This window comes from Oryctolagus cuniculus, chromosome 3 (assembly GCF_051225735.1).
Source record: "Oryctolagus cuniculus isolate XC-2025 breed Fujian yellow rabbit chromosome 3, ASM5122573v1, whole genome shotgun sequence".
NCBI classification, from domain to species: Eukaryota; Metazoa; Chordata; class Mammalia; order Lagomorpha; family Leporidae; genus Oryctolagus; species Oryctolagus cuniculus.
In genome coordinates, this window is record NC_142869.1 from 67,672,485 (window position 1) to 67,681,697 (window position 9,213).

At 48.1% G+C, this 9,213-nt stretch overlaps 1 long non-coding RNA gene across 1 annotated transcript; it reads right to left on the reverse strand.

The window, feature by feature from the left end:
• Nucleotides 1-492: 492 nt before the first annotated feature.
• LOC149127372 (uncharacterized) lies at nucleotides 493-7,594 on the reverse strand. Its single transcript, XR_016231188.1, has 3 exons — nucleotides 7,458-7,594; nucleotides 5,829-5,925; nucleotides 493-756 (listed from the first exon to the last, which is right to left on the reverse strand). It is a non-coding gene; the product is annotated as an uncharacterized LOC149127372 (long non-coding RNA).
• Nucleotides 7,595-9,213: the final 1,619 nt, after the last annotated feature.

A 9,213-nucleotide genomic window follows, 5' to 3' on the forward strand; every position in this document is an offset into this window, starting at 1 on the left:
TGCCGTTGGTTCACCCTCCAGTGGCCACCGCGGCCGGCGCGCTGCGGCCGGCGCACCGCGCTGATCCGATGGCAGGAGCCAGGAGCCAGGTGCTTCTCCTGGTCTCCCATGGGGTGCAGGGCCCAAGCACCTGGGCCATCCTCCACTGCACTCCCTGGCCACAGCAGAGAGCTGGCCTGGAAGAGGGGCAACCGGGACAGAATCCGGCGCCCCGACCGGGACTGGAACCCGGTGTGCCGGCGCCGCTAGGCGGAGGATTAGCCTAGTGAGCCGCGGCGCCAGCTAAGATCTTTGTTTTTTCTAAGTGCAGGCTCATGGGTGGGCTCTTAGTAAAAGCTAGGGTTCTGGCCAGAGTGACCTGCAGGTCCCCAGGCCGTAACCCTGCACCTCCGTTCAGTAACTAAATCTAAGTATTTCCTCCATGTAGAATGATCATCCTGTCACCTATGCGGCACTTTCAGGGAGTGTGCTAAGTACTTGACATGTAGTAGCTTATTTAATTCTCACAGAAACTCAGGTAACAAGTTGGTAAATGTTAGTTCCATCTTGCGGAGGGAAAAATTGAGGCAAATGACGGTAAGTGGTCTGCCCAGGCCACATGAACAGTTTCAAGCACCTTCTCGCTCCAGCATCTGTCTTCTTAATCCTCACACTGCAGGCGAGGTTTTAACTAGAAGTTAAGCCGTCTTACTTCAGTTCATCTTCTTCCTTGTTAAACCACACATAATGCTTCTGCGTTTATTCCTTCAATGAAATCTGGAATCAGAATCAGGTTTTAAAAAAATGTACAAAACACACATATATAGAAACACAGTAGTTCAAAGACATGCAAGTCTGAGAAAGCTTTGGAAACATATTTGTTCATTTTAAAGGATTTTCAGCAAAAATGCTAGTGTTTTTCATCTCTGCTCCCATATGTTTAAAATAAAAGACTTTTATTAGGGCAAGTCATTGAACTAAGATGCAAGTGGTTTAAAAAGAAAAGAAGAAAGACTCCTGAAAATGACCCAGAGGCAGTGTCTGGGAAAAGAATGATAAGTAGGGTTCCAGATAGAAGAAGTTTTAAGAATCTAAGAAGAGTTTTTGGGCTTAGCTTGGATACCTTTTGCATATACTACCAATCATCAGCAAGCACTAATATTTCTAACCACAACTGTACTGCTTCCATAATGCAACTCTTGGGCTGTGAGGATTGCTTATTTTTGGTGATGTAGTTGTTTTGTTTGCTTGCTTGTTTCATCGTGGGGGGAAGGGTTGGTTTTTGTGCCTTATAAGTACCCCTCATAGCCTTGGGAGAAAGTGCTGGCATTAATATCATAACTATGTCAAAAGAAAGTACTTGTGGCACAAAAAATGCACAAAGCCCCTGGACAAGGCTAGCTCTGATTTAAGTGTGAGTCCACATGTAATATCAGAAGCTTCAATTTGGCCGTTTTTTTTGTTTGTTTTTTTGTTTGTTTTTCTGTAGTAGGGGCCTCTGCAGCCCCAGGACGAGTTGTCAGGCAACTAGGAGAGTTACTGCAACAAACAAAATTCCAATCAATTAAGAGCTGTGAGATTATGAGTTGAGATCATGAAGAACAAATGAAAGTATCCACTGGAAATGTTGAAGTGTCAAACTTGTAGACCAATTATTGATGTGTATAAATATAGCTTACCTTACTCGTTTCCTTTCTTTCTTTTAATATTTATTTATTTTTATTTGAAAGGCAGACTTACAGAGAGAGGGGGAGAGACAGAAAGAGAGCTTTCCTCTCTGCTGGTTCACTCCCTAAATGCCCACACTGGCTAAGGCTGGGCCAGGTCAAAGCCAGGAATTTGGAACTCCATCTGGGTCTTCTATGTTACCAGTCGTGGAGGGGAAGACGGTTGCTAAAGTGAGTCTCGTGGGTTCTTTTCCTCAGCTTAGTATAGAAATAAAAAGCCAGGAAACAATTTGCAAGAGGCGGAAACTTTTATTCAATTGGCAAGTGACAGAGAAAGTGTCTGGTCTGAGAGGAGACCAGGAGGAGTGCCCGAGCCCGACACTGGCTTTGAGGAAATGTCCAGGTTTTTTAGGCATTAGTAGCTATTTATTGGGTTATCCTACTGGGGATGCCCATTGGACAGGGGGTTTCACATATGTCTGTTGATTGGCTTGGGGCTCATGGAGATAGTGGGCAGGGGCAGGGTGGGGTCTCCTGGAGACTGTCTATCTCCTTAGGAGCTCAGACCCCCTCCTCTGCTAGCTCCGGGTGAAAGATTGCCCCCACCCTGGAGGTGTGATGTAAAGCCACAAGGTCACACAAGATAGCTGGATCTCCTGGAATCAGTCTGACTCTCTCCAGAGGCTCAACCCCTTCCCCTGCCAGCTCTGGGTGAAAGATTGCTCCCAACCTGAAGGTGGGATTTAAGGCTGCAAGGTCACACATGCAACCCAAGAAGTGGGTCTGGAGACAGGCTTTCCAGCCACAGCTGGCAGCTTGCTTGTGAAGGACATTCTACCTATGTCTGAGGGGCCCACAGACTCCCAGCCCTGCTGGCCAGCCTCACTGTGTAGGTGGCAGGGACCCAAGGAGTTGAGCCATCTTCTGCTGCTTTCCTAGGCCATTAGTAGAGAGCTGGATTGGAAGTGGAGCAGCTGCAGTCATGACTTAATTCTGTGGTCCAGGTAAAATATATGATTTCTACAGGTGCTTCCCAAAGCATGGTGGAGTTATGTCCTGATGACCCAATTATAAGATGAATGTATCATAAGGCAAAAATGCTTTTAATTCCTCTAAGCTGCTGACTGACCCAGCTGAGCAGCGCAGCACACCGCAGAGTGTGGGTTGACTGAGAGCTGTAGGCACTGTCACTGCCCCTTACCCCGGGATGAGATCTACCACACATCACTAGCCTGGGAAAAGTCCAAGTTCCAGATTCTACGAACACGTTCCGCTGACTGCGTGTGGCCTTCACGGCTTCCTCACTGAACCACTGGAAGTCAGGGACCATCTGTCCCAGGGCTGTAACTCCGTGGGTGGTATGACATAACATTAGCTTGGCTGTTAAAGTCACTGGGTAAGTTTCTTAACACTGAGGCCCTAGCCACAGCCCGAAACAATTTCTCTAGAATCTCTCTGGAGGATGGTGGTGTGCACTCAGCCCTGAGTTGAACAAGGCACACCTGCGTGCACAGCGGCTCTGCCCCTGTCGAGGGTGAAAGGTTGCGTCTTATTTCCTCATCTGGAAATGGAATTCAAAAGATAACATTAGCTATCAGGTGAGAAAAGATGTGAAAATGCCTGGTTAGTGGATACTCATTAATGCTAGGTCCCTTTTATAATATTTTCTGTGCTTTGAAACCAATCTAATGTTACTAAATGAGTTAAATAAAGTTGTTCAGGTGCCAGGCTAAATTCCTGCTTGGGGCACCTGCATCCCTTAAGGAAATGCCTGGAATAGTCTCACCTCCACTACTGATGCAGCTTCCTGTGAAGGTGTACCCTGGGGAGCAGCAGGTAATGAGTGGCTCAAGCACTTGGGCCCCTGCTATCTATGTGGGAAACCCAAATGGAGTTCCTGGCTCCTGGCTTCATCCTGCCCTGGCCCTGGCCACTGCAGCCATTTAGGGAGTGAACTAGAGGATGAGATCTCTCTCTGCCTTTCACACAAATAAACTTTGAAAAAAGTAAAGCTGTTCAGATATCCCATATCTTCTCAGTATTTTACTTATTTATTAATTTATTTGAGAAGTAGAGTTACAGACAGAGTGGGAGAGACAGAGAGAGAGGTCTTCCATCATTACCCAAATGCCTGCAACAGCCGGAGCTGGGCCGATCCAAAGCCAGGAGCCAAGAACTGCTTCCAGATCTCCCATGTGGCTTCAGGAGCCCAAGGACTTGGGCCATCTTTTAGGGCTTTCCCAGGCCATAGCAGAGAGCGGGATGGGAAGAAGAGCAGTCGGGACTCAAACTGGTGCCCATATGGGATGCCGGTGCTGAAAGGGGAAGCTTAGCTCACTGTGCCACAGTGCTGGGCTCCCATGTCTTGTCACTCAGTCCTACACAGTTGATTTTCAAAGCTGTATAACCCTGGCTTAGCAAATATCTGGTAGCACCAAGCAATAGGCAAAGTGTCAACATTACTTGAGCAAGCAGTAGGTGCATGTGAAATAATACAGTCTCATGTTGGGGCCATCACTGTGGCTTAGCAGATGAAACCACTGCCTGGACTACCGGTATCCCATGTGGTTGTTGGCTGAAGTTCCAGCTGCTCCACTTCCTCCAATTCCAATCCAGCTCTCTGCTATCCTGGGAAAGCAGTAGAAGATGGCCCAAGTCCTTGGGCCCCTGCACCTGTGTGGGGACCCACAGGAAGCTCCTGACTCCTGGCTTTGGATTGGCCCAGCTCCAGCCATTGTAGCCATTTGGGAAGTGAATCAGTGGAAGGAAGACCTCTCTCTCTCTCTCTCTCTTCTCTCTCTTTATCTCTCTTTCTCTCTCTCTCTCTCTCTGCTGCTGCCTCTCTGTAGTTCTGTCTCTCAAAATAAGTTAATACATCTTGAAAAAAAATACAATCCCATGTCGGACTGTGAGCACAATAGAGAGGTCTTACTGTTGTCTCTATCTCATGAAATTTAATGTTTTGAGTCCATCCTGGAAGCAACCCAGAGAATGCCTGCAAATGTGCCTTGCTTGTCACTCCGTCTTCATTTTCTGTAATACCCGGTATACATGGCACACGATGGAAATCTGACCTAGGAGTCTTTAAAACAAGGTTTGTAATATGATCTTAAGACCATAGAGATTTCATATGTAACCCTGTGAGCTTTGCTAGGAGGCACAGAGGAAGGGAATGTTCTACAAGCAGATCAACCAGAAACTGTTGTTCCACACTGTGGGCCTTGCAATAGCACAAGGTGCACTTTCCTGGTAGCCTGGCCCTGGGGAGGGTGAGGAGTTAAGAAGTGTTGAGCCCTTTCTTTTTTTTTTCTTCAAAGATTTATTTTATTTATTTGAAAGCGTTACAGAGAGGGGTAGAGACAGAGATGCCTTCCATCGGCTGGTTCACTCCCCAGTTGGCCGCAACGGCCGGAGCTCTGCCGATCCAAAGCCAGGAGCCAGGAGCTTCCTCCGGGACTCCCACCTGGGTGCAGGGGTCCAAGGACTTGAGCCATCTTCCACTGCTTTCTCAGGCCATAGTGGAGAGCTGGATCGGAAGAGGAGCAGCTGGGACTAGAACCGGCGCCCATACGGGATGCTGGTGCTTCAGGCCAGGGCGTTAACTCGCTGTGCCACAGCGCTGGCCCCAGCCCTTCTTTTTGATTCAAGTTTGCAGGCTGGTGCTGTGGCTCAGCAGACTAAGTCTGCACTTGCCATTCTGGCATCCCATATGCACACTGGTTAGAGTCCCAGCTGCAAAACTTCTGATCCAGTTCCCTGCTAATACACTGGGAGAGGCAGCAGATAAAACCTTGGGCCCCTGCCATCTGCATGAGAGACCTGGGTGGAGTTCCATGCTCCTGGTTTCCACCTGGCCCACCCCTGGCCTCATCTGCCAGCCCCACCCCCCAGCATTGCAGCTATTTGGAAAGGGAACCAGCAAATGAAAGATCAGTCTCCACCTCTTTGTAACTCTACCTTTCAAGTAAGTAAATAAATCGTTTTAAGAATTTTCAAGTCTTAAACCATAAGAATACTTAGCCCATTCAGCTTTCTGGAAAGGACTAGGGCTTTTGTTGACTTCTATCTTCACTTCAGACAGAAAAAACTACTTATAGCGTAATTATCATCTTTCAATGGCCTAAGCTAAACACGATCCTTTCTTCTTTAGTACTCACTATTTGGCCATGAGACAATACGTACCCTTTGGGGTTCAGGTACGGATTTTCACCATCCGTAAAAGCTCATCATGTATCCTTGAGTCAAATACAAGCAAGTTCGGCATGAACAGCCATGGCAACTGCATCAAAAGGAGACCACGGCATTATACTTCAAATAGGTCCACATTTCTCATTACATCTGCGGTACAGTGCAGGACTGAAATCTGTAGGTTTTCAACGTAATGTGTGTCTAGATCAAACAGTATTAAATAATCATTAAAATCTGCTTTGTCGTCCTTGAAGCGCTGCTCACAGCTTCACATTGTGTTCCGTGTATTAAGGGAACATTGGATGTTCTATAAAATGTGAATTGCAACTGTCTTGTTCAGTAGACAGTTTACTAAAGTATTGTCCAGAACATATGCTATCTGATTTACTAACTTATTATCCATTAAAAAAAATCCCTGGGTAAATAAGTGTGTAACTAAAAGAATTGTTACTGTGTATAATCAGATGAATAGATACAAACAGGGAAGATTGCTGTCATTATGTTGTATATTGTGCTAAACAGATGCACATGATTTTTTTCAAATAGTGCACTATATCAAACTGCTTCCTTCCGTCTGGGCTTTGCTTTTATCAATAAGATGTTTCATATTTCAAATCAATCGTCGTTCTGAGCAGGCTATTCTTCTCTCCACTTCCCCTCCTTCCCCCACCCTCCTGCCCCAAATCTTTCCGCCGAGGGGGGCTTGGCACTAAAGAGAAGTGACTGCAGACACCGGGTCTGTAGCGCCGCTGAGCCCTTGCCCTAAGAAGTACATCATGCCACAGATACAGCGGAAACTCCACTCCAAGCACTGAGTCCTTGGAAGTGTGCCTTCTGCACTCGGGGCACTTCAGCAGACAGCAAAGGTGGAGCTCTCCTCCACCCCTTCTTCCTGCACCCCCCACTGACACACATGTGGTTGGCATGAAGCTGGCAGGATGTCTAATAGCAGGCAGTCATCATGGGCAGAGCTGGTCCCTGGCCCCTTCCATTCATCCCCTCATTCCAGACCCTGCATCCACCCAGCCATGCCAAAACCTTGCTAGGTACCTCCAGTGTCAGCCTCCATGTGGTTAAGAGTCCAGCAGCTGGGGCAGGTGCTTGGTGTAGCAATTTAGATGCCACTTGAGACACCAACAAACCATACTGGAGTGCCTGGGTTCAAGCCCTGCCCTGCTCCTGAGATATCTGGGTAGTGGACCAGCAGACAGGGGCTCTCTCTGTGTCTCCCCGTTGTCCACCTTTCAAATAAATAAATCAAATTTTAAAAAATAAGAGCCTGGCAGCAGAGTCTTGCCAATAAGACATCAATTCTAATATAGAATAATAAATGGGGCCAGGCTTGTGGATCAGGGGAGAGTAGGCGAGGGCCCCTGAGCCAGTCCCGGGCCCAAGCGCTGCATGAGCAGTTGGAGGCAATGAAGGAGGTAGCCCTGGAACTGAAAAAGGAGGGGGTGCCTGAATGAATTCCAGAGCTGTGGTTTGGCAAAATAGGTTAAGAAGTGGTGGCATTTGTCTAGATAAAGGGGGTGTGGTATCTGACACATCCTCAACCTCACCTAAGGGCACTGCTCCTATGAAACACTTTTTAAAAGCAGCTTTCCTGAGATATAATTCACTTACCATCCGATTGATCTATGCTGGGATGCAATCAACAGCCTCTCATGTATTCAGAATTGTCCAAACTTCCTTTCACCACAATCCATTTTAGGACATTCTCGTCACTGCCAGAGGAGGCTGCACACCCCAAGCTGCCCTGCTCCAACCCCTCCACTGCACCCCCAGCCCTCGTCAACCACCAATCTACTTTCTCTAGACAGATTTGCCTAATCTAGACATTTCGCATAAACGCACTCACACAACATGTATGCCTTTATGCCTGGCTTATTTCACTTGGTGCAGCACATTGAAACAATCCCGCAAAAGAGAGTCCAAGAGCCCTCCTGCTGGCCACTGCTGATGCCAGTGTGCTCTCGACTCGAAGGTCACCAATTCCTGTGCTCATCTACACCCAGGAGGTGACCCGGCAAGAAAAGATGCACTAAGTAAGCAGATTCTCTCACTGGAAGCAAATACTCGGAATGAGGCAGCCTTCAGCAGGATCTCAGGCTGGCCCCGAGGTTCCCTGAGCTGCAGTTGGCTTGTGTGGGGTGAAGGGAAGCCAAATCATGCAGTCGCAGAGAGTATCGGCAAGATAAGGAAGAAGAAACTACAAGGTAGCAGAAGCTAAGAGGCCAAGAGCAGTTGCACATCCCATAGGGCAGAGCGGCCACCCAGTAGCAAGTGCAAGATGGTGTAGATCCTGGAGGCGAGCTGAGTGAGGTCTGCATCGAGCCCAGATTGACAGCATGCTGACTCCTGCTGTCCACCTTCTAAGGCTGCTCTGAGGTTTTGCTATTCCCTACCCACTGCGGTTTCTTGTCCTCTGAGGCATGAGGGTCTTTTTTAAGTTTTATTTTTAAATGCATTTTTTATTTATTTGAAAGGCAGAGAGAGAGAGACAGAGACAGAGGCAGAGATCGTCCATCTACTGGCTCACTACCCAACTGCCTGTAACATGCAGGGCTGACTCAGGCTGAATCCAAGAGCCAGGAACTCCAGCCAGGTCTCCCGTGTAGAAGGTAGCAACCCAATGCTTGAGTCATCATCTGTTGCCTCCCGGATTGTGCATTAGCCAGAAGCAGCGGCAGGACTCAATCCCAGGCGTGGCAGTGTGATGAGGGGCAGCCCCAGCGGCAGTGTAACCCACTGCACCACACTGCTCACCCCGAGTTTTGGATTTTTCACTAGTTTTTAGATTCTTCCACTTATGTACCCTTACAATAAAAGCACCATTAATTTAAGTGATTCAAAATCAGCACAAAAGAAAGAGTAGATCAGTGGGAAGAAGGAGTGACGAGTCCAGTCCAGTGTCACTGAGTGTGAGGCCCAGGCTCCAGGGTGCAGAAGTGTTGGGATATATATGCACCTACTGGAGGGGAGTGGGTGCTATGAAAGGGATTTGCAAGGTGCCAGTGCAGACGGAGCCCTTAGATGGTGACGAACCATCACACAAAGGTGAGCAGAGAAAGAGATGTCCGTGGGAAAGACCCAGGAGACAGTGGCTGGGGATCAGAGCCATGGCCCTGGTCTCATCCTGCTCTAACCAGTGGCTGCTGCAGTGTGACTGAGTCTTCCTGATTCCCCCATCTTCTTGGAGAGCAGACTGGCTGCCTCACTCTCGGCTCTGATTTCTCTTGAACTCAGTGGATGCATTCTGCTATGGGAATGCCTACATGGAGGGTAAAGAGGGGGTGGTGACTAGCTCCCTAAACCCCAGAGGAAAGAAAAAGGGACCCTGTGCCCACCATTGGCTCCCTGTGCCTCCACCTGACACCAT